The sequence below is a fragment of the Choristoneura fumiferana genome, chromosome 15, assembly GCF_025370935.1.
Source record: "Choristoneura fumiferana chromosome 15, NRCan_CFum_1, whole genome shotgun sequence".
Classification (NCBI taxonomy): domain Eukaryota; kingdom Metazoa; phylum Arthropoda; class Insecta; order Lepidoptera; family Tortricidae; genus Choristoneura; species Choristoneura fumiferana.
In genome coordinates, this window is record NC_133486.1 from 961,882 (window position 1) to 987,275 (window position 25,394).

General features: G+C 37.6%; 1 protein-coding gene across 2 annotated transcripts in view; it reads right to left on the reverse strand.

Moving 5' to 3' along the window:
* The window catches only part of LOC141435664 (uncharacterized), a 410,065-nt gene that overhangs the window by 139,420 nt on the left and 245,251 nt on the right, over positions 1-25,394 (reverse strand). For both annotated transcript variants that reach the window (XM_074098407.1, XM_074098404.1), the window contains one exon: positions 15,435-15,464. The gene's annotated coding sequence lies outside the window, so the exon portion shown is untranslated. The remainder of the gene's footprint in view (positions 1-15,434; positions 15,465-25,394) is intronic.

Below are 25,394 nucleotides of genomic sequence, written 5' to 3' on the forward strand. Positions count from 1 at the left end.
CCTGCTTGAGGGACCACCTGTCCTAACCTCTAGGCTACGATGGCTCTAAAAACTGTTATGATATTAATACAATGTTTCTATCGCGGTCGTTATTAATTTTATAGCTGTTTTTAGGGTTCCGGTGCCAAAATGGCAAAAACAGAACCCTTATAGTTTCGCCATGTCTGTCTGTCTGTCTGTCCGTCCGCGGCTTTGCTCAGAGACTATCAATGCTATAAGCTGTAATTTTGCACGGATATATAAGTAAACTATGCCGACAAAATTGTATAGTTAAGAAATCAAAAAAAAATTTTTTTTTACGGTAGACGTAAAGTGGGGGTGATTTTTTTTTTCTCATCCAACTCTATAATGTGGGTAACCCTATTGTTAGATAGGTCTTTAAAATCATTAGGGGTTGCTATGACGATTTTTCCATTCAGTGATATAATTGCGAAATATTCAACTTTAAAGTGCAAATTTTCATTAAAATCGAGCGTCCCCCTATAAAATCTAAACCGGTGGGTGGAAAAATTTTGAAAAAAATCAAGATGGTAGTAAGTATATCAAACTTTCAAGGAAAACTATAACGGCTAAGTTTGATTGAGAATTATTAGTAGTTTATGAGTAAATAGCAGCCTAAGGTATAAAATATACCTAAACTTGGAAGATTCCGTATAAAATACGAAATCCTTAGAAAAATATTACTTAATTTTTTCGTAATGGCTACGGAACCCTATTTTGGGCGTGTCCGACACGCTCTTGGCCGGTTTTTTTTTCTGACTGACAGTTATAGTCTGAGTCCTTTCGTCTCGTGATCATGGCGCATGCAACTGTGCTGAAACATCGAGCTCCTCTAAAATCAAGGTACGCGGAACAAAACCCGAATTTAAATCATACAATTTGTTATGATATTACTCGTGGCGAAGCTTGTGTATTACTTACTATCTACGAGGTATTGCAGCCGAAGACATACCAACCCCAGCTCATACATTTTCCCTCTTCAGTTTGATAAGTTATGTTCACTGATAGGTAGTGCTCATTTACCATCACTTGACTCACTTACTCGTTTGCAGCCAAAGTTTTACATACTTTCTAGAAATTTTAGAGCAACTAGACAGTTCATCTAGACGAGTTCTTGAGTGGAGACCGCGAATCGGCAAGCGTGGCGTAGGACGCCCTCAGACTAGGTGGAGCGATGATCTTCGCAGGTTAGCTGGCAAGAACTGGATGAGACTGGCCGAGGATCGTGCTCAGTGGCGTGCAACTGGAGAGGCCTATGTCCAGCAGTGGACTAAGATAGGCCGATGATGATGATGATGATGAGACAGTTCATAACTGTGCCCACCCTATGTTATTATATTTTCGGCAGTGAACATTTCCAAGTGTCACCCAGAAGGTCGGTGATGAAGTTAAAATTAAATATTACTGCAGAAGATAATTAAAATTCATGATGAAATTCATAACCTAATGACTCTCCTAAGAGACATTTTCAGTATAATAATCTAAGTTAAAACTTGTTCGCCGAATTCGTTTCAAAATGAACTTCATGCATTAAATTAATTAGAACAAAATTGTTACTTTTTAGGGTTCTAGACAATAGAATCCTATTACTAATGCCCTGTTGTCTGTCCGTCTGTCAGAGGCCTGAATCTTATGAAGTCCTATACTTTGCCTGCGGCTTCGCACGCGTAATTCATTAAATCCGGCAGTTGAATTGAAAATACGGGATTTTGCTAAATTCCCGAAAATACATCGTGGATTTTAACGAAGTTGTATTAATAGGGTAGACCGGGGCAATAGTACCATAGCCAATAACTACAACCAGAAGACCAGCGCCGTTAGCTCGGGCGGCATTAAGTATGCTGATTTGGGACCATTTCGTGACCGTAATACGTATTTTTTAGTTTTCTTCTAGATTTTTTTGTAATTGTCACGTTTTTTTTTTATTCGACTGGATGGAAAACGAGCAAGTGGGTCTCCTGATGGTAAGAGATCACCACCGCCCATAAACATCTGCAACACCAGAGGTATTCCAGATGCGTTGCCAACCTAGAGGCCTAAGATGGGATACCTCAAGTGCCAGTAATTTCACCGGCTGTCTTGCTCTCCACGCCGAAACACAACAGTGCAAGCACTGCTGCTTCACGTCATGATTAGCGAGCAAGATGGTGGTAGCAATCCGGGCGGACCTTGCACAAGGTCCTAACACCTGCAACATATAAATATTTTCTGTCTTTTATTTCTTTCTTTCTACTGGTACATAATCTAACCAACTCCTGTGTGAGGGGTTATAAAAGTAACCTTGTGTTATTCCCAAGATTTTAATAGTCTTACAGATAAACAGGTAAAAATATACTTAAAAACACAATATTATCCAAGACCCGAGAGAGCCCCGGCCGGGGTTCGAACCCGGGAACTCAAGCTTCATAGTCAGGTTCTCTAACCAACATTCAACATACATACTTTCGCATTTATTGTCATTTGTAATATTGGTAGTAGGACAGGATGTAGTCCGCCGTTAATAGCAAAATCATTTAATCTGTGTCATACTCGGGTTAGAGTCGAATTAATAACCCTCCCCCCCATAGCCGTGTAAATCAGGTTTATCCGGGTAGTTAATAGTGGCTATTATCCTATCCGGCAAAATAACCGGAAACGCACCGGTTATTATAGGCATTTCCGGACGGTTAGTGGGACATGCGAAAGATCGTTGGGAAATTAGAGACTTGGCAGCTGCTATAAGTAAAGCCTTCTCTCTCGAATGTGTATACATGTCGGCGGCCGCTCGTAAAATCCGCCAGATCACGAAATTCCTAGGCTATCATGAAATGGCGCCATTTCATAATATGCCTAAAAGTTGGCCAGGCATACTCGTATCACGATGTGCCTGAGAAACAATACGGCAGATCGATTAGAGCAACGCATTCGTCGATATTCCTAGCTTTATACCGGGCATATCGTGATATGCTGAAAAATTTAGGTACGACGAGCGAAGCTAGGAGTTGGTTGTATGAATTGTGACCACTACGCACGAGCCGAGTGAGCGAAGCGAGCGTCCCGCGTCAAGCTGGCGAAGTGCCAGAACCGATATGGCGGCGTTTCATGATATGCCTAGGAATTTCATGATCTGCCTAAATTTCATGAAATAGCGATGATATGCCTAAGAGTCATGATCTGAAATGAAATCGTTAAACGGTGAGTTTTGAACGATATGACGGATGTCCTTTAGCCAATTCATGAAATGGCGCCATTTCACGATATGCCTAGGAATTTCGTGATCTGGCGGATTTTACGATCGGCCGCCGACATACACACATACGCACATACGTTTTGTGTATAATCGAAGTCATATAATTGACAGCGAAGACAGAACTGAGACGATGGAAGATTGTTTTGGAAAAATCGGAGTTTCTTTCTTAGCCCGTTAAGAAGAAGTCGATAAGAAAATCAACGAGGTATCATCATCCCAGCCTATATACGTCCCACTGCTGGGCACAGGCTTCCTCTCAGAACAAGAGGGCTTGGGCAATAGTTCCCACGCAGGCCCAGTGCGGATTGGGAACTTCACACGCACCATTGAATTGCTTTGCAGGTTTGTGCAGGTTTCCTCACGATGTTTTCCTTCACCGCAAAGCTCGTGGTAAATATCAAATGTAATTCCGCACATGAATTTGGAAAAACTCAGAGGTGCGAGCCGGGGTTCGAACCCCCGACCCTCTGCTTGAGAGGCGATAGGTCAAACCACTAGGGCACCACGGCTTAAACAGATCTACCTGTTACTAATATTTAATGACTTACATGACAATACGGTATTTGACTATTTTGTATATGTTTTATAAATTAAAACTACACAATGCGTGTTATTGAAAAGAAAAACAATTTTTAAGCTACCTTTACAAATAACAAAGTAATAAAGGTTTGAAATTCAATATTAGACAGAGAAAGACATACTGGCATGTGACGTCACACGCCAGTACCGCCATACTTGCTGCATATAGATTTTTCTGCTTATAGATTTGACAGGTATATAGATTTTTCAAAAAATCACTATAAATCCAACGCAAAGAGACATGTACTTACTGGCTGAACAATCAAATCGAAATCCGTATCCGAATTCGTGGATTACCTTCATAATCCGCCGCGGATATACATTTAAAAAAAACTGGCACATCACTATTACTAACAGCGCGGTATAGCAGCCAGATAAACGTAAGTTATGGCTTGTTGCAGCGAGTACCCGGGATTTGGATAAAATACGCGGATATATGAACGCTGGTAACTAGAAGTCGCAAAGAAAAATGACCTGACAATACCTACGCTGTGGATGGACATCCACAAGAGGACTCTTACTAAGATTTTTTTTGTGATAATATAAAGAGATTAAGAGCGTTTACACCTGCTGAGCTGGCAACGTTGCGTTTTTGTTAGTTTTTCTCGATTATTCCATAAAAATTGAATGAAAATTAAAAATGTTGTCTGATAGAACACTTCTTAATATGAAACGAATTAATGTTTATAAACGGTTTTTAAAGAAAATAAAAGTCTGTAACGAATAATTATTGGAGTAGACACATTAACTTATATATTAAGAAGTGTTCTATCAGACAACATTATTAATTTTCATTAAATTTTTATGGAATAACAAAAATGCAACGTTGCTAGCTAAGCAAGTATAAACGCTCTTAATTAATGGCGGCAAAAAGGGTAGACCTTTGCCCAGCAGAGGATCACTTTGACAGGATAGCAAAAAAAATGTTTTAGGTATAATTTAGACTAAAACTATTTGTAACCGAAAACTATAACAGAAACAAAAATAAATGTGTTTTCTAGCTGACGCGGTTTGCACGGAGCGGGTGGATGCCTATTGAAAAATACTTTTCACATCTCATGCTCATAAAATGTTACTTTAGTCTCTGCATATCGGGACTAAAGCTCATTTTTATTCTCTAGGGATTAAAAAGTGTTTTGTTTTTAGGAATATCGTAGGTACCTACTTAGAAATTTTGCTACGGAGCCTTGGAAACACATAGACATAACTGATTAATTACAATAAAAACTTACATTTATAGCTTGGCAGACTGTCGTATCGCCGCAACAAGTTCTATATCAACGACTAGTCCATTCTGTCAGCGTTAACCATCCCTATTGCTTTTTTCCAACAGTTGCCGCGTCGCTTTTTGACCAAAAGAGAGCTTTTAATGGGACTTTTTACGGGAAAAACCGACACCGTGTTTTAAAATGTAAAACATGTAACAACAACTTTGATTAAAAATGTTGCGTGTGCAAAGTTGAGACGAGCCGGGACATAGGGTTGCCAAAATTGGCTGGTGACAGTGGAAGTTCTTATTTTTGAATTAGTACGCTGATTTTTCGAAATAAAAAGCTTCACATGTTTTTTATGACATACCTACTCGGTAAAAGAAGAAATAGGTCACCAGCTCACCAGATAGATAGTCTGTTGTTTGTGTCTTACTTTTTATTTGAAAGAAAAGAAAGAAAGAAAAGTACACACAACACAAGACACAACAATAGTAAGTACAAATCAACACGTAGGAATATGTGTCATTGCGGTTGTGAATAGGACACTGTCAGCATAATTTTATTAATGACAGCCAGCATTTGAACCCATCCCCATGAAACACAGCACAGCACTGTGGCTTGCTACAATAATAATACTATGTTGAGTGGGGCCTACTTCATACTAATCGACAATGTCGTAAACAAACAGGAAGCAAATAGTTTGTCTGTATTTTTGTGTTGTGGACAATGTCTAAGTTTTCATGGTAACACAGCTTTTTTTTTTTAAATACATTTTCGAATCATGTTTCATTCAAAGACAATTCGCAAATACCACTGTCACTTAATCCCTACTAATTATATGCGAAAGTAACTTGTCTGTCTGTCATTTCACGTCGAAACCACTGACCGATTTTGATGAAATTTGGTATAGTTTGAACATCAACATAGGATACCTTTTATTCCGGTAGAGGGCGCCAATAACTTCAGACGTAGTCGCGCACTAGTTTCAAATAAAAGAGAAAATTTAATAACATTTACACTTTTAAAACAAATTAAATTACGTATCATATAAAAACACTGTTACATTTTTATCGACAGCCCTAACTTGCCGGACAGAGGGTGTTTTGTCGAACAAATAAGAGTAGGTACCTACACTGAAATTGGGTCAACTTCACGTTTATTTCCGTAAGACCTAGGCTTTTTTACACGGTTTCATATAACTTTTCGCATTTGGACGCTAATTAGTCTCAATTATTTTTACATTCCGCCGTGGAAAGCCGTGGTGGCCGAGTGGTTTGACCTATGGCCTCTCAAGCAGATGATCGTGGGTTCAAACCCCGGCTCGCACCTCTTGTATTTTTCGTGAGGTGAGGAAACATGCACAAACCTACGAAGTAATTCAATGGTGTGTGTGAAGTTCCCAATCCGCGCTGGGCTCGCGTGGAAACTACGGCCCAAGCCCTCTTATTTTGAGAGGAGGCCTGTGCCCAGCAGTGGGACAGGCTGATGATAATGATGATTTTTACATTCATGTTAAAACTTAGGGTACGCCTTTATATAAATAAGCATATGTAGAGTAAGGTGACCCGGGGCTATTGTGGCTCCGGGGGATATTGTATCTGAGCCGTCTGATGGCGTAACCTACTTTTTGGTAGCAGTTCTTTTTGCGTACAATTTAACGTCGCCCATAGATACTGTCGTACATTTGTACTGTCGAACAGTAATACATCGCGCACTAGCACTTCGCAGAAATGAACTGTCGTTCAATAGAAATTTCGCACAATCGTACATTGCACACTTGGGGTCGCACTTATGTGATAATCCCCATGAGAGCCAATTGAATCAGGAATCGAAGTGGTCACCATGACCGAAATCGGTCGGATTACTTACTCGTAGTCTGTGGAGATACCTCAGATAAAGAGCCCGGAGTATTTGCTCATTGAAAAACACTCAAATACGCAACTGGCGAAGATTAGTCGCGATCAAATACGTAACAAGTTGTTAAATATTTTCTGCGAACGTACTTTATCCGTGCTTGAGTAAATTCCAAAATCTCGTCTTGTGCTTCCCTACTAACAATATCGGTTGCATAACCAAACTGCTAACTTCTGCTGTTCGCTCCCCAAGTTCGTGTGTAGCATAGTGCGTAGCCGAGTAATGCTATGTGTCTAACTTTGAAACTAAACTTGATAGTTTGCCTGATGTGAACGGGTGTGTTGAAATACAGTTGAGCTCCCATATGCACGAGTATTTGAATTTGAAATGATACGTAGTGTGTCAGATATTATCGACATGATATTCATTTTATGATGTGATAGATAAGCCTTCCTTAGGTAGGCCTTTAGACCGGTCTGAGTGGAGAGCCTTAAGGGAGGCCTATGTCCAGCAGTGGACGTCTTTCGGCTGACATGATGATGATGATGAGGTAAGCCTTCAGGAAAATGGGACTGCTATTTCAATTAAGACATAGCGCGCCCATTTTACAAGCTTTTATTTAGTTTCACTGTCCCGTTGTCTGTCTGTCTGTAATCAAATCTTGACTGTTTTTGACCAACTTCCAGTAGCCAACTTTAAGTAGTAAATTTGGAATACTTATGTAAATCGCGTGACAATACAATTAATCTAGTAGTGACACCTGGTAGTCCAGCCAGGATCGTCTCCGCAGGACGGAACTCTTCAACGTTTAATAGCATCGACTTGAAATTTGGTATGCAAATGGAGTTTGGGTGACAATGCAAGTACAGTCAACGAAAAGTACAGTCAGCAAAAAAATCTTGTATTAAAAATGAAATTTTTATGTTTCGGTTATTTAACACGTAAGTCTTACCGATCTAATGTTGCGCTAGTATGCGACTATAAAAGATCACGATTTGCGCAAGTCGTCCGTTAATTTTTTTACGTCATCATATCCAGCCGTGGGACGTCCACTGATGGACAAAGGCCTCCCATAGACCCCCAATTTATTTCATTTTATTATTTATTTAATTTATTTTGTATTTTTATTATGTTCTATGTACTTTGCAAAGAGCGAATAAATATTTCTATTTCTATTTTTTTATTCAATTTCATCGGTTGGAAGCCATCGTTTCAATGTCCGTAAGAACTTTGAAAACACGTATAGGTAGGTAGGTACGCATAAACTTTAGCATTTATAATAGATACTAGCTTTTGCCCGCGGCTTCGCCCGCGTGGAATTCGGTTATCGCGCGCTGTTCCCTCGGGAACTGTGCATTTTTTCGGGATAAAAAGTAGCCTATGTCACTCTCTAGCCAATAAACTATCTCTATGCCCAAAATCACATCGATCCATTGCTCCGTATCGACGTGAAAGACGGACAAACATACATACAAACACACACTTTCGCATTTATAATATTAGTATGGATTAGTGATATTTAGTACGAGTAGGATACAAGATAAGACATCCAACAGATAGTGGTACATAAGCAAGGACTTATATAAATAGAGTTATATTCGGAACAAGTAGTTTGCGAGTTCAAATAACAAGCGGTAACCGAGGCAGTCTCAGATTTGGCAAAGTTCAGTTAACAGGCCGTCATCTTAGAAAGGTTGTATCTGATATTTTCTTATCGTTATAATTTGAATCTTATGTTATCTGCGATAGAGTAAACATTTCCTTTAGATCTTGAGTGCAGATAGAACCTGTCTCAGGTTGCCAAGCGAGAAGTGAGAGACAAATTAATATTGGTTGAGTTACCAAGTTGTTGAACGTGGTGACTTCAAAGCCAAATGCCGTTTATACTTCTGTTTGAAGAATAATTATTCATCATTATCATAATCATATTAGCTGTAGAACGTCCACTGTTGGACAATATATGTCGCCCCCATAGACCTCTAGGTGACGGAGAGGGAGAGGGGTTGCCAATACACAGGTGGTTCGCAGGTGGTAGGACCTTGTGCAAGGTCCGCCCGGATTGCTACCACCATCTTGCTCGCTAATCCTGCCGTGAAGCAGCAGTGCTTGCACTGTTGTGTTTCGGCGTGGAGAGTAAGACAGCCGGTGAAATTACTGGCACTTGAGGTATCCCATCTTAGGCCTCTAGGTTGGCAACGCATCTGCAATCCCCCTGGTGTTGCGAGTGTCTATGGGCAGTGGTGATCTCCTATTATCAGGAGACCCACTTGCTCGTTTGCCATCCAGTCGAATAAAAAAAAAACACGCCACGCTTGGCAAAAGGGTTCACAAAATAATTATTAATTACTCTTAAGGAAAATAACATCATGTTCATCATTATGTACCTACATACTTGTAAAAGTTGTTACCATATTATTAGTCAGTCCATGACGTTTGACTACTCTGACTGAAAAATAATTTGAATTTCGAAAAACACAGAGGTACGAGCCTGCATTTGAACCCACTGTCGAGTTTGTTTTAAGGAGTCTTTGACATTCGTTTGCCACGCGTCTTTAATACTTCCTGTAGAAATCACCGGACTGTCTGCCAAGTTAGATCAGCTTGGCAGTTACTGATTCACTACGAGGCAACGGACCCTCTATCCTCTTCTGCTTTAAAGGCCATGGGTCAAACAATTATTACCAAGGCTTTTGTGACAATTTTTTTTATGTTAAAACATATTTTACCACCCGGATAAATACAGTAAAATAATCAAAAACGCCAATTACTGCAGAAGAATGAAACAAATTTGTCACAGCCAAATAGGTACTGCGGTAAATCAAAAGAATTTCAGAAGTGCTTTTCGTTCCTTAAACCGAGGACTCTTTAAGCATTATTATGACGGGGTGTGTGGGGTTGCAGATTATATTTCAAAGCATTTTAATTGTAGGTAGTATACCTAAATATCGTTGTTACCAGTCTTCGAGTAAATACCTAATTATAAAATTAATTCCTATTTCCCTTGAGAACGTCTTTACCGATTAAATTCATCTTTTTTTTTGTTTTCTGATACTACCTACAAGTAAAAATAAACATTTTGCTATAACATAAAATAGAGTGGACGTACGAGACGTAATTTGTTCGTCGTTGATATTTTTCATTAAACGAGACAAGTTATATACCCAACTTCATTCTCAAGAGACCAAGGCCTCAACATATGTATTTTTAAGAACTAGATTTATATAAAGGTAATTTTGCAAAAGCCAACATTTATCTCCTGTCCCATTAAAGGAAACCTATTCATAAAGAAAAAGGAAATCGGCCAAATATAAAGCCAATAAATGCAATGGAGAGATCTGCTCTTGATACATTACGAGATATTCCAGCTAACTAAGCAAGGATAATGGATACCATCGCTAGCAGGGTTGGAGTTTGGTCCCAGGGGGAACTACTGGCGATTTGATAAAAGATACAAATACAATACTCGTACACTACTAACATAAAATGTCAATACAAATTGTCAACAAAAAGGCCGTAGGTAATATAAAAAAACATTTTAATGAACTAAAGCAGATATACGTACCTATGACATACAATGTGCTTTATAAAGTGTGTGAACCAGTGTTAACAGACTTTTTTGGCAAATCAGGATTTAAAAAGTTTTTGATTTAAAAAAGCGGGATTTTTTCGTCGAATGCAGAACATAGTAAAATGTATGTAATCAAGAGTTTTGAAATACTTGGCTTTTTATTTGAGTTTTAAATTATGTTTACATGAAAATAAACAGGCAAATGCCATAATAAATGTATTTTAGTAAATGTCTGATTGAATCCCCTAAAGAAGACTGGACCTGTACCGCGCGGAACATTTAATTTTGATTTCAAAATCGGGACGTCCCGCCAAGATCAGGACGTCTGGCAACTCTGGTGTGAATGGAGTCACTATTATGGGGAGCGTTAACCACGCACATGTTTTAATATTTTTTCTGCCCTAAAGGGTAAAGGAATTTTGTCTACGTGTTTCATCATCATCATCATCATCCCAGCCTATATACGTCCCACTGCTGGGCACAGGCCTCCTCTCAGAACAAGAGGGAAAATTTTGTATGAAGATAGCTGGAAATTTGAAATACGTAGGCTACTTTTATCCCGATATTCCCACGAGTTCGAAATGCTGGGTTTAGAGACATAAAATTTGGCACTGTTGTTTACAATGCAACGTCAATAAATACCACGATGTAATTTTAGGGAATTCCCACGGGAAATTAGTGAAATCCCGGAATTTTTATTCAATTGCTGGAACCAATGATTTACGCATACAAAACCGCGGGTAAACACGCGAGTCTGTTCACCACCCATTGATAAATTTTATTTGACGGATAAATGTGATGCCGTAGACGGAGACGGCGGTTCGGAGTTCGAACAAAACCAACAGAGAATCACATTTATCCATCAGATAAATTTTCTGAATGGATGGTGAAACAGAGGGTTAATCCGCAACCGAGTCCGCAACCTCTTTAATCTCGTAACTTGTAGAATCCGGCCTGAGTTTGAAGTTTAACTTCAAGTCAGATTAATTCGTAATGCCTATACGTTTGTCTGTCTGTTTAATACGAAGACAAATGGCGTTATCTTAATTAGTCAGCTAGTTATCAACTATTCGACATGTTTGTGGAATTTCCCAGGGGGAATGTGACGGGATGTATTTTAAACATGTATGCTGGGTGGTTACCGCACTCATGAATGCCGTTCCGGTTGCAAAATTTTGCTAAATTCAACAATTTTTAGGGTTCCGGAGCCAAAATGGCAAAAACGGAACCCTTATAGTTTCGCCATGTCTGTCTGTCTGTCCGTCCGTCCGCGGCTTTGCTCAGGGACTATCAATGCTAGAAAGCTGGTATTTTGCACGGATATATATATATGTAAACTATGCCGACAAAATGGTACATTAAAAAACCAAAAATAATTTTTTTTAGGGTACCTCCCATAGACGTAAAGTGGGGGTGTTTTTTTTTTCTCATCGAACCCTATAGTGTGGGGTATCGTTGGATAGGTCTTTGGGTTTGCTAAGACGATAAACCTTTAGGGGTTTGCTAAGACGATTTTTCGATTCAATGATTTGTTTGCGAAATATTCATCTTTAAAGTGCAAATTTTTATTAAAACCGAGCGTCCCCCCCCCTCTAAAATCTAAACCGGTGTGTGAAAAAATTTGAATAAATTCAGAATGGTAGTAAGTATATCAAACTTTCAATGAAAACTATAACGGCTAAGTTTGCTTGAGAATTATTAGTAGTTTATGAGTAAATAGCAACCTAAGGTATAAAATATACCTATACTTGGAAGATTCCGTATAAAATATGAAAATCCTAGAAAAAATACTACTTAATATAGTAAATAGTATAGTGTCCGACACGCTAATGGCCGGTTTTTTTAAAGAATATAAAAGTCTATCACGAATAATTGCCGTGACATTATAATGAGTGGAGATCTAGCTATTTATCGCCAGTACGATCAAGGACTTTTAATTCATAAGCCACCTATTCAAAGGAAAAGTCATTACGATTTTCATTGTTAATTAATGCGATGTCACTATGATGTTTACTGTGAATTGGTGCCGTAGTGGGTCAGGGTGGGTCCTTGACCGTACGTCTTATGTTTTTTCTTTTGTATGTGATTGTGATGTCTTATGAATGACTTTCAATCTTTTTTCAAATGAAACCAAGCGATTTCTAGGACGTGGGCGCTAACGTTGGGCCTCATGAGGAAGCTCAAAGTCACTCAAAGGGCTATGGAGAGGTCTATGTTCGGGGTTTCTCTGCTGGATAGAATCAGAAATGATGATAGTAGTGGAACTAAGGTTACCGACATAGCCCGAAGAATTGCGAAACTGAAGTGGCAGTGGGCGGTCTACATTGCTCGCAGGACTGATGGCCGATGGGTTCAGAAGGTTCTCGAATGGCGTCCGCGGACCGGAAGACGAGCTGTCGTTAGGCCTCCAACAAGATGGAGCGACGACCTGGTTAAGATCGCGGGATCGCGTTGGATGCGGAAAGTACAAGATCGGGAGAGCCTTGGGGGAGGCCTATGTCCAGCAGTGGACGTGTTTCGGCTGACATGATGATGATTGGCCAGGAGGTGGACATAGATCAAGTAATTATAAGCTAAAAATAGTAGCCATATCACTCACGCAGTGATGTATACACCCTGTTATCGTGTAACGATCCCTCGTCCTGAATGTCCGGTATTATAACCGTTTATCGTTGCTACCAGGATGTCTGTGATCAATCATTATTAGTGCGGCCCCTCTATCGATAAACTGGTTCTGTTTTTACCGGACCAAATAACATTAATTAGCAAAATAATGAGAGACATAAATCTGGAGAACCCTAATAACGAACAACCGATTAGCCCAGTGGTTAGGGAACGTTACTTCAAATCTTGACGTCCCGGGTTCGAACACCCGGGGCAGATATTTGTACGAAAAATATGAATGTTCGTTCTCGAGTCATAGTTATTTAAAATTTATTTAAGTATATATCTAAGTATATGTTTATCCGTTTCCCAGTACCTATAACACAAGCTTTACTTACTTTGGGACTAGGACGATTGGTATCAAGTGCGCCGTGATATTTATATTTATATAATTGACCATTAAAAGTGTTTAATGCTGTTCCAAAAAAAAAACTTTGTCGATAAACGAATTCTAACGCAAGCTTTCCCTAATCAAAAGTAATGATTTTACTTACAAAATGAATTTTTGAAACGAAACCAGATTGGTTGTGGCTGTTGAAATTTGTTTTATCAAATTATGCTTGTTTTATTTATTTTGCAAGTAGGCCGTAAAGAGCTATTTTCTATATTCTATGACATTTTTATACAATCATTTTAAACCATCTGTGCCAAAGAGAAAACGCCGCAAGAAACTGGCCAGAAAGTAATATTTTTAAAACATTTTTTTTACAATGAATAGGTACATACGCACAAATAAGGCAAAGTAAATAAAAATCTATAAACCTATGTGTAAAGAAAGTGTAAATGTGGCAGCGTGCTTGAACAAGTATTGGTGCCGAGTATACTTCAATTTTACATCGAAGTGTGCAAGTACCTACATAGTTTAGGGAGCAATTATATCGATAATAATATCGATATTTTATATTTTTATGTATAAAAAAAAATCAGTAAAACTAATCAGTATTTTTTTTAAAACCGTGGTCACCTATTGGTTTAACCCATGGCTTCTTAAGCAGAGGATCGTGGGTTCAAATCCGTGCTGTGAGTTTTTCGAAAATTATGTGCAAAAATATATTTAAAATTTATCACGAGCTTTGAGAAAACACCGTGAAAAATGCTGCACAAACCTGCGGTGGTGTGTGAAGTACACTATCCACACTAGGCCCGCGTGGGATCTACGACCCCAGCCCTCTCATTCTCAGGACTTTGCCCATCAGTGGAACGTACTCGTATATAGGCTGGGATGAGTTTTTCATAAAAAAGGTAAGAATAAGAGTATCCAAGAGACTAGTATAGTTAGTGAGGTAGATTGCTATTATCAAGAGATTCGCTTGCTCGTTTTCCTCCCTCTATCAATAACAATGAGTTGTTTAAATTACTGTTTCACTTTGTTTCACTCATACACTGTGCATCTGTACATAATTAATGGCTGAAAAAAATAATATTAAACTTAAATAAATATGCATTTAATTCTATTGACTTCTCCATTTCTATTAACTTAAATATTTGTCGTGCTTTTTTTTTGTCTTCAAATAAGACAATCTTGATCAATCTTATACCAAAAATTATCGTCAACTTTCACATCACTAGAAGCCCGTAAATCGCCTCCTTATAATTATAGGCTATCGTCGCGCATGATTTCACAGCCTTCTTGCCACTTCTTTCTTGCCAGATAATTAGTATAGCCATATAAGCCAAACTCAGCCTTTAAAACATACGAACACGGTTCAAATTGGCTTGCTGCAGTTAAGAGACATTTTTCAATGGTACTTTGACGGTGTGAAGAACTATTCACATGGCCGTCTGATTTTTCGCTGATATTTCCCGCCGTTTTTTCTCTTTTTTTTTAAGTCGGTTTTTGTCGTGCCAGTTTTAACAGGGATCTGAACTGTCATGATTTTTGAAACGCTGGAGTTATGTATTGATTTATTGGGAGGGTACAAATGGAGAATTTATTTTTATTTTTCAGTTTCAATCAATGTGAAGCACAATTTCGTAAAATTTTGTAAATTGTAATTTGTTATCAATAGAAAGAGCAGTCGAGTTTTATATTTGCGTGCCATGGGATTTTTTAAACCTATTTCGATGTCAAATCCTGTTCATAATATAAATGCGTAAGTGATTCTGTTTGTCTATCTGATATCATGAATCGAAATAGGGGAAAAAAGGGCATGTGATAGTTTTTATCGGGAATTATTGCATTGTTCCCGTGGGATTACAGTAAACGAGTCCTTGGTAGACATGGTCGCAGGCAAAAGCTAGTAAATAAATTTTATAAAACTCATCTTAGTTCAGCCGTTTAGCTTTCAGTTCAGTCAGCGTACAGTTTGAATAAAATAAAACTACTTACTTAGTTTTAAGAAGTCAGGAATCTTATCATCTGAAAAAGAAAAATGAGTGTGTTACACAAGGAAAGAGAGAGTGGCATGAGTTAGGTATGTTATCGAATGCAACACTTTGCAGGTAGTGTAAAGTCGGTGCCCTAACGTAAGCATCCACTTTTCTATACAACCAGCATGAAAAAGTGGATTGGATACTTAAATTAGGGACCGAACCGAACGTACCATACATAAACTTTGCTTGCTACAGGAGATGATGCTTCGGTTTACTTAAACCTGACACATCTCTTTTAACAATAATTCCCAAAAGAGTAATGCCGACAAAAACCCCGCAATAACCTTGAATGTTTACCCAGTCCCGATGTCATCCCTCCAACGCATCTGAGGTCTTCCAACCGGTCTCTTGCACCCCCACGGCCTCCATTCCAGTAAAGCCTTGCACCACGAGTCGGAGATTCAAGAAGACTTGAATCTTCTTCTTCTCTTTTAAAATATGGCTTTTCTGTCCTAATCAATAGGACAATTTCGCCAGTGTCAAAGTAAACTCTCTTTGAGAGGGACGTTGTACGGTGGTTGTAGTTTTTGCAACTTGATAGTAAAATTCCAGAAACCACGTGGACACAACTTGCGCATTAAAAAATGTCAGACACGAGAGAAATATAGAATTTCGTGATCACTGTTCACTGTTAAGGTTAATCGCCGCATAAAACACTATCAAAATTATACTTCAACTAGCCAAAGAAACAGAAATAGCAAAATTAGATATTGTCTACATCCGCCATGTTCGAATGCTACAAATCGAATCAAGAGTTTTTGAATCAAATAATGATCTATTTAATTGTCAGTGTTTGTCAGTGCCAAGGTGTAATGGTAGAGTTGCTATGGTCACCTTTAAACAATATTATGTTTAGCAGATTGACAGTTTGATGCAGTATGTCATACTCAATTGGTAAAGCAGATTATCGCTCATACTGAGCAAAGGAAAATAGATCTTAAGGTGACGAACCTTTTATTACTCCGACTGTACATAGGGGTTCCATCCTGGTACATTAAGTTTTGTCCGACTGTATATCGTGCACACGTGTGTGCACTGGAGTGAGACCTAATTAATAATCATCAAAGCGTTGACAAAACAGACGCAAAAATAATAGAAGATTATACCCTTATTAGTATCGGAGGGCTTGGCAGGAAATTGCTTGGCCAGCGGGCCCGACGTCCGGTCTGTATTTGTGAGCACATAAACAAGAACTAAAGTGTCGCCGCGAGTCGAGACAGAGAGATTATTACTATTAGCTCATTTACCATGCGGCCTGCATTTTTAGGGTTCGCCATTATTTATAGTTTCGCCATGTCTGTCTGTCTGTTTGTCCGTCCGCGGATTTGCTCAGTGACTATCAATGCTAGAAAGCTGTAATTTTGCACGAATATATATGTAATGTATGCCGACAAAATGTTACAGAAAAAAACTTCCAAAAAAAATCTTTTTAGAGTACCTCCCATATACATAAAGCGGGGGTGATTTTTTTTCTTATCCAATCTTGTAGTATGCATGGGTTATCGTTGGATAGGTGTTTTAAAACCATTAGGGGGTTGCTAAAAGGATTTTTCGATTCAGTGATGTATTTACAAAATATTCAACTTTAAAGTGCAAATTTTCATGAAAATCGAGCGTCCCCACCCTCTAAAATCTAAACCGGTGGGTGGGAAAAAACTTACAAGGAAAACTATAATGGTTAAATTTTCTTGAGAATTATTAGTAGTTTTAGAGTAAATAACAGCCTAAGGTATAAAATATACTTACCTAAACTTGGAATATTCCGTACAAAATACGAAATCCTTAGAAAAATATTACTTAAGTTTTTCGTAATGGCTAGGTACGGAACCCTATTTCGGACGTGTCCGACACGCTCTTGGCCGGTTTTTATTTTAACGATATAAACAATTATTAATAATATAAAACGGAAAACAACAGCGCGAATACTCAAAGGACCAAGCATGACGTGACAGAATGAAACTGCAATTTGGCCACCGCTCTATCGCTGTCGCCTGGCCTTGCGCTTGACAATTTTTTTTTTCATCAAACCCATACGTGTGAGGTATATGGTTAGGTCTTCAAAAATGATATTGAGGTTTCTAATATCATTTTTTTTCTAAACTGAATAGTTTGCGCTAGAGACACTTCCAAAGCGGTAAAATGTGTGTGTGTGTCCCTGTAACTTTTAAAGTAAGAGAATGATAAATCTAAAAAATATGATGTACATTACCATGCAAACTTCCACCGAAAATTGATTTGAACGATATCGAACGAAATCGTAAACCGCAATTTACCTTTCATTCAATCAACTCAAATTATTAAAACTATTACACTATCCCATATTTTTATTTCATTTAAATTCAATACATTACACTATTACACTATTATTATGTTTTAACATCGATCAAAGTTACAACGAAGTACAAGAACTTTTTATGTTATGTTACTTGCTGCTACGGAACCCTTCATGGGCGAGTCCGACTCGCACTTGGCCGCTTTTTTTAGGGTTCCATAGTCAACTAGGAACTCTAATAGTTTCGCCATGTCTGTCCGCAGCTAAGCTCAAAGACCGTTAGTACTAGAATGCTGTATTTCGGCATGAATATGCATATCTGTTACGCCGACAAAGTGTTAAAATAAAAATAAAATAATGTAGCTCCCATAGACTTAAGTGGGGGTGATTTTTTTTATCAACTAACCCTATAGTGTGGGGTGTCGTTGGATAGGTCTTTTAAAACCATTTCAGGGTTGCCACGACGATTTTTCGATTCACTGATCTGTTTGCGAAATATTCAACTTTAAAGTGCACATTTTCATTAAAATCAAGCGTAACTCTAAATTCTAAACTGTTAGGTGGGAAAATTATAACGGCTAAGATTGCTTGAGAATCATTAGTAGTAAATAGCAGCCTAAGGTATAAAATATAACCCAAACTTAGAAGATAGCATTACACAATACAAAATCCTTAGAAATAGTATAATAATAATATATATAATAAAATAGTACTTGATATTTTCGTAATGGCTACGGAACCCTGTCTTGGGCGTGTATCCGACACGCTCTTGCACCTTGTCGCTTTCAGTCGTGACACTATTTCGTATGGCTTTTCAAACATGACGTTAAAGTGACAAGGTACAAAAGTGATCACTTATTTATGACGTTGACTGTACGTGCCCATATTTTCGGATAATATAGCTGACGAACAAATAAGATTATAACCTACCCTGCACTAGCCTATAGTACCATCAGCCAAATAAGTGGTCTACCAATTTTTAAACAACTTCCTATCAAATGAATATGTCGCTAAAGTCGAACTTTCAAGTTGACAGACACGTCTATTGGCATTATTGTTTTATGACATGCAAACGATTATCAACTTTAGGGTGGTAGACCACATATTTGGCTGATGGTACCTAGATACAGTGTTACCCAATGCAGTGGTTCTCAAAGTTTTTTGTCGACGGAGCCCTATTGGAAAAGTAATTATTTACCGGGGCCCTATATTAGTCAAAAGCAACTAATTTGATAGGAAGTTGTACTCTGCAACCTTACGGTATACCACAAGTATTTAGTTTGATTGTGGAGCCCCCGCAGAAGCTTGGCTGAACCCCAGGGCTCCGCGGAGCACACTTTGAGACGGGGTGCCCTAATGAATTAATTGCTTTGCTCAAAAAATTGAGAACAGAATAAAATGAGTGCGAGTGGCGCGGGATTGGTCATCTGCTCTGTGACTGAGAATCAAACCCGGGACCGCAAGTTTCGCAATCACGTTCTCTTATCAGACGACGGCTTTTCGACGTTTGTTTGTACAGAACCCTACGTCTTCAAGTTTGACTCGCACTTTACTGTTTTTTTTTGTTCAATGAAGAATATTTGTTCATAAATATAAAGTAGGTACATTAAATCTTAACAATGACAGAGTATGACATAGGCAATATTGTGAATAATGGCAAAATGTAAGTCAAGGGGTTATCTAAGATTATGTTTGCGACCCCGCGACCCCTGAGGGTCGTAATCTCCACAAAGACCAGTCCACCCTTCTTGTTGCTCTTCCGAGCAGTCACAACTGGAGTCACCTTTATTTTATTTTTCGTCTACATTTTTCTTGTAGCGCTGGTAGTCTTGTGGTTTGACCTGCCCCTCAAGCAGAGGAACCTGGGATCACAGCTCTGAGTTTTTATATTTGGAATTTAGCATTAGCTAAAAGGTAAGAAAAAATCGCGAGGAAATAAACACGCATGTGCGAATCAGTTCAAGGCTAGCACTATAAACATACTTGCTAACCTCAGTTCCTAATTTAGGATCTACAAGTCAAGTCCTCTCATTCTGACAGGAAGCCAGTGTAGTGTTATATGTATTTGCAGTGCACAGGTACAGGTACAAAATAATTAAGTATTTACTTACAATATTTTTGACGGGGAAACCGTAAAAAGAATTACAATAATCGGGAACAAAAATTTATTGAGTTTTATAGTCATAAATCTAGACTTATTTCTATGAGAAACGTAATACAACAACACGTACACGACCAATGTGATCCTTAGGTAACTGTCATATTTTTGTCAAAATGAAAAGCACGCGTTGTCATCTCCTGTTGTTTGTACTTTGTCAGATCATCTCAACCTACAGAACTTAATTGTGCCGTGGATTGCTTATTTGTTTCATCTTGGATTGGATTATTGAGCATATATGGAACCTCGTCATAGTGAGATAATTGCTTTTGATTGTTTGCGAGCGTGTTAAGGACCGGCAGGGTTCTTTAGTCATCATATCAACGTCAGCTGAACGACGGCCAGTGCTGGGCGGGCATAGGCCTCATCCAAAAAGCGCAATGGACGCATCTACATAATGGCACATGTAGAACGGTGAGGATGGGCAAGTCTTAAACTAAAACTTCGTAAGTTCTCGTGTACTTCACAAAGTACAAATCAATTGTAAGAATAACTGCCGAATGTACTTGGTGGAGTACAATTTTTTCAATGAAACTTCACATTGATGTAAGTAATTTCTAAAATCGCAAAACTTAGAATTCTCGGCTCGGTGTGTAGAACTATGTATGATAAAAAAAAGTCAGGACTTACGAGGATAAGACATACAAAGATCTATTCTTAAGAACCATATCATCGATTTTAGTGAATAGAAAAACTGAATATATTAATAAAAATAAAAAAAACTCGATCCGGCAATCAAACCCGATCACAAACAGCCATACCACCTCCTGTGTCCTCGCGTACTTTATAAAGGACCAACTAACACTCAGAATAACAGCCGAATGTACTTTATAAAGAACAAATTGTTAATTGAATAAAGAATTCTAAGAATTTTGAAATAATATCTAAAATAACAAAGCAGGTCAACCACGTTCTAGGTCTTAAGCACTAAGTTTGTTAAAAAAATTCAGAACCTAGGAGGATATTCAGCCAGGCGCAGTACTGAAAATGGTTGCCATGCCATTTTACCATCAAACCGCAAACGCGTCCAAAACTACTCCGATTTAATGACACAGTTTTATTATCCATTACATAAATCGCTAGTAATGTATAATAGCATTTACAATTATATTGCCTATTGGTTAAACGCTTTTGTGTACTTATTTATTTATAACTAGCTTATGCCCGCGACTTCGTCTGCGCGGATCTAGGTTATCGCGCGGTGGCGCCCTCTACCGGTATAAAAGGTAACCTATGTTGATCCTTGGGGTTCAAACTACCTATATACCGGTTTCGAGGTGAAAGAGTAACAGACAGACAGACAGACATAGTTACTTTCCCATTTATAATATTATATAGTAGGGATGTAAAATCAGATATTCAGCTGTCCCTATATCAAATTTTATCTAAATCACAATTTTTTGCATTGCAATTCGTAACATTAAAAGGATTATGCCTATGAAAATTAGAAAGAGTAAGTGGCTGTTTCACCATCCATTGCTTAGTGTTAACTGGCGGTTAGGTGTGATGTCGTCTCTATTTGTTTTGTTCGAATAGACGGAGACAGCATCACATTTAACCGTCAGTTAACACTAATCAATGGATGGTGAAAGAGCCCCTATGTTATTACCGTCCGGCCCGACGCAAGTTTCTAGTCAAGGATAAAGTTGGCATTCGACGGAGTATCTTCAAAGGAAACACTGCCAAGTCGTTTATTCATCCCGTAAAGCATACTGCAAATCATACTCCTTGTACAACAGTTGACTGCCCGCCAAAAGTGCACTTAGGGGAATGAATAGTGCAAGTTAGACTTACTTGTTTGCGAGAGGATTAATTTGTTGGTCTTCTATTGTAACCGTTTTGGCAGCAGTAAGCGAGATGTCAGCTATTTTAGGTTAATATTAAAGCTGGTATTCTTTATAATGCTACTACAGCAAGGTATTGCTATGTGGTGGTAGAATAAACCTAACCAACAAAAATTTGGAAAACCCCCGAATTTGTCACTTCAAAGTTCAATATCTCAAAAACGGCTAAACATACTTTAATGAAGCATGTCTAAAAGCCATCGCTAGAATACCTGATTTTAAAGAAAAAAACCGCATTCAAATCGGTCCACCCGTTTAAGAGATACACCCCTCTTTTTGCGTCGGGGGTTAAAAATAGTGTTCCTTACACAATCGATATCGCCAGTTTTTCTCCTTTCTGCTGTCGGGTATGTACCTTTTGTATTTTCATAGACACGGCATTACCATCCCACGTTACATGCCTACAAGTCGCAAGAAATTTGATCATACTTGATTATGCATCAGTATTATCTTAAGTTTCCATCATCATCATCATTTATTTATTTAATCGTATGGCATTTTATAAATATAGGCATTAGAGCAAAACACTTAAACTACTAAGCCACGCGACTGCATCAGGCGTTAGTGCATCCAAGTCTTCGGCGGGTCCAGGATAGGAGTGTAAGGGGCAGCGCATGATGATGTGTTCCATTGTCTGTTCTCTTCCCCGCACTCACAGAGTGGAGACTCCCTCCACCCCCACTTGTGCAGGTGATCATCATCGTCATTATTCCAGTCTATTTACATCCCACAACAACAGGCCTCCTCAATTCTCCTCAAAAGCCCTTGCTTTTGCCCCATGCTAGGTTAGTATAAAGTACTGTTAGAGTACCGCGACCTTATTATAGCTACCTATGTACTCTTGTCGGTGTAGCCACTTCTCTTATCTCTACTCAAAGCTGCCTTCTTAACCTCCTTACGATATGACGGCTACCTTCTCTTTTATTTGCTTTATATAATCAATTCTTGGTCTCCCTCTTGTTCGCTTCTTCCACTTTTCCTTCTATAATGACATTTATGAATTCATCATGTCAATTAATTGGAAAGAGCACACACAAATCAAACAAAATCAGCTCATAAATCATAAATCATTTATTTTTGCTAAAACATACACAAAGTTGGTACAAACGACATGTCAGTAGAAAAATTACATGTATGTATGTTCCGCCACAACATGGCATGCAAAACTTACTTACACTAAATTATACCAGTATTTTACGTTTACGATAACATTCAGTGTTTATAACAAAATAATTCCAAATACCAATCAATATAAAACACAAATTTATAAAATTCACATAAACATTAACATTATTAATCATAAATCTTCTCGAAATATTCATTTAGAGAGTAATAAGGTCTATCTATTAAATAACACTTTAATTTATTTGAGAACTCGTTAAAATTATTATTTTTTTTTATATCATTGCTTAATAAATTATAGATTTTTATTCCATTGTACTCGATACTTCTTCTAAAATGTGTATAGTTATTTGATTTCGGTAAAACAATGTCTCCGCCATTCCCTAAAGCATGCAATCTGATATTGATTCTACTCTGATATTTAGATTTTTTTTATAAATAAACCTACTAACTAAGAATATATATAACGATATGACTGTCATTATTTTATACTTTACAAATAACGGACGACAGTGCTCCTGTGGTTTAGCTTTATCTATGCATCTTATGGCTTTCTTTTGCAATATTAATATAGAATTTATGAGAACACTGTTTCCGCAGACCTCCAAACCATATCTTAGAATACTCTCAAAGTGTGCAAAATATACTACTTTCAGATCTGTTTGAATTTAGAATCTTGGACAGATTTTCAAAGCATACTTAGCGCTAGCTAGCCTCTTTCTGAGGACATCTATTTGATTCGACCATCGTAGTTGGTTGTCTAATTCAATTCCAAGAAACTTTGTATTTGAACATACTGAGTTCTATTTGTCAGGTATGACGTAAGTAAGTTCAAAACTGAGCCCCTAATTCCATAGTATTGTAATTTTTCGATAAGTATAGAATGATTCACGCAATCGAAGGCCTTGCTGAGATCACAGAAAATCCCAGCACATTTTTGGTTTCGATTAAGACCTCGCAGGACTTCTAACACTAAATCCGTAATTGCTGACATGGTATTGCGGTTTTGTCTGAAACCAAACTGCTCAGGACAAAAGTAATTGTTTTTGTTGAAGTGATCCATTAACCTAGAAGCAATCGCTTTTTTCGAAAATTTTAGATATAACAGATAGAAGTGATATAGGTCTGTAATTATTTTTATCAGTTTTGCTATGTTTTTTTAAACAGGAATTATTTTAGCTCGTTTTAATTGAATGGGAAAAATTTCGTTCTCTATACATGAATTAAATATGTCACATAAAGGACTACATAGAATATGAATGTTTGATTTTACAATTTTAGTAGAAATATCGTCTGGACCACAAGAATTTGTATTCTTCAATGATTGAACAATTTTTACTATCTCCACTTCATCAATTGGTTTCATATACATCGATTGTCTATTGTCTACTTTATGTTTACGGAGAAGTGTCATGTGTTCATCACTTTGCACATTACTTATTCCTGTTTCCTTACTAATATTTACAAAGAACTCATTAAATACATTGCCGATAGTTTTAGGATCTTTGACTATTACATTGTTTTCCTGCAAATTGATTGTTAATGGATTTGATGTGACCTTTTTGCCTGAATTTTCATTAACAATTCGCCAAATGGCTTTAGTTTTACATTTTGCATTTTTTATGGTACTTTTTACGTGTAATGTTTTTGCCGTTGATAATGTTTTCTTCAATGTACATGTGTAATTATTATAATATTGATTGAACTGTATATTACTTTTGTTCTTACGTTTTCGTATTAGTAATAATCGCTTTCTTCTACAAGATATCTTTATTCCACGTGTTAACCAGGTTTTACTATTATTACAAATTTTGATTTTCTTTTTTGGGCAGTGCTTATCAAGTAAATGGTAGATTATATCATAAAATATTTTTAATTTGTGTTCACAATTATTAACTTTATAAATTGTATCCCAACAGACAGTCTCCAGGTCCCTTGTAAAGTTTTTTAATGCTGCATTACTATAATTTCTTTTAAATTTATATTTTACATCTTTAGACCCCGTTATAATTTCATCAGGAAAAATGACAAATTGTGCATCATGGTCAGAAAAAACTACAAGGAACCACTTGTGGTCGAAAGTTCTCACTCACTGAGGAAAATATATTATCAACCAATGTATTTGATGTTTCCGTAATACGAGTATATTCATGTATCGTCGGTGTTAAGTTATGCTCTAAGAAAACCTGTAAAAATCAGTCACTATGTTAGTCCTCTCTTTTAAATCTATATTGAAATCCCCACATATGATTGAGTTATGTTTAATATTAATTTTATGCAAAAATGACTCTAAATGATTTAAAAAGCTTTTAATATCGCTATTCGGACTTCTATACACTGTACCCAAATAGATACGTTGTGCTTTTGCTAACTCTATAAATATACAGCAAACTTCAAATACCTTTTCCTCACAATATTTTTCAACGTCATATACTTTACAGTTAACAGATATCTGGCCAAAATAATGCAACCACCACCTTGACTACCCGTTCTACAGTAATTTGCTATAACTTTGTAACC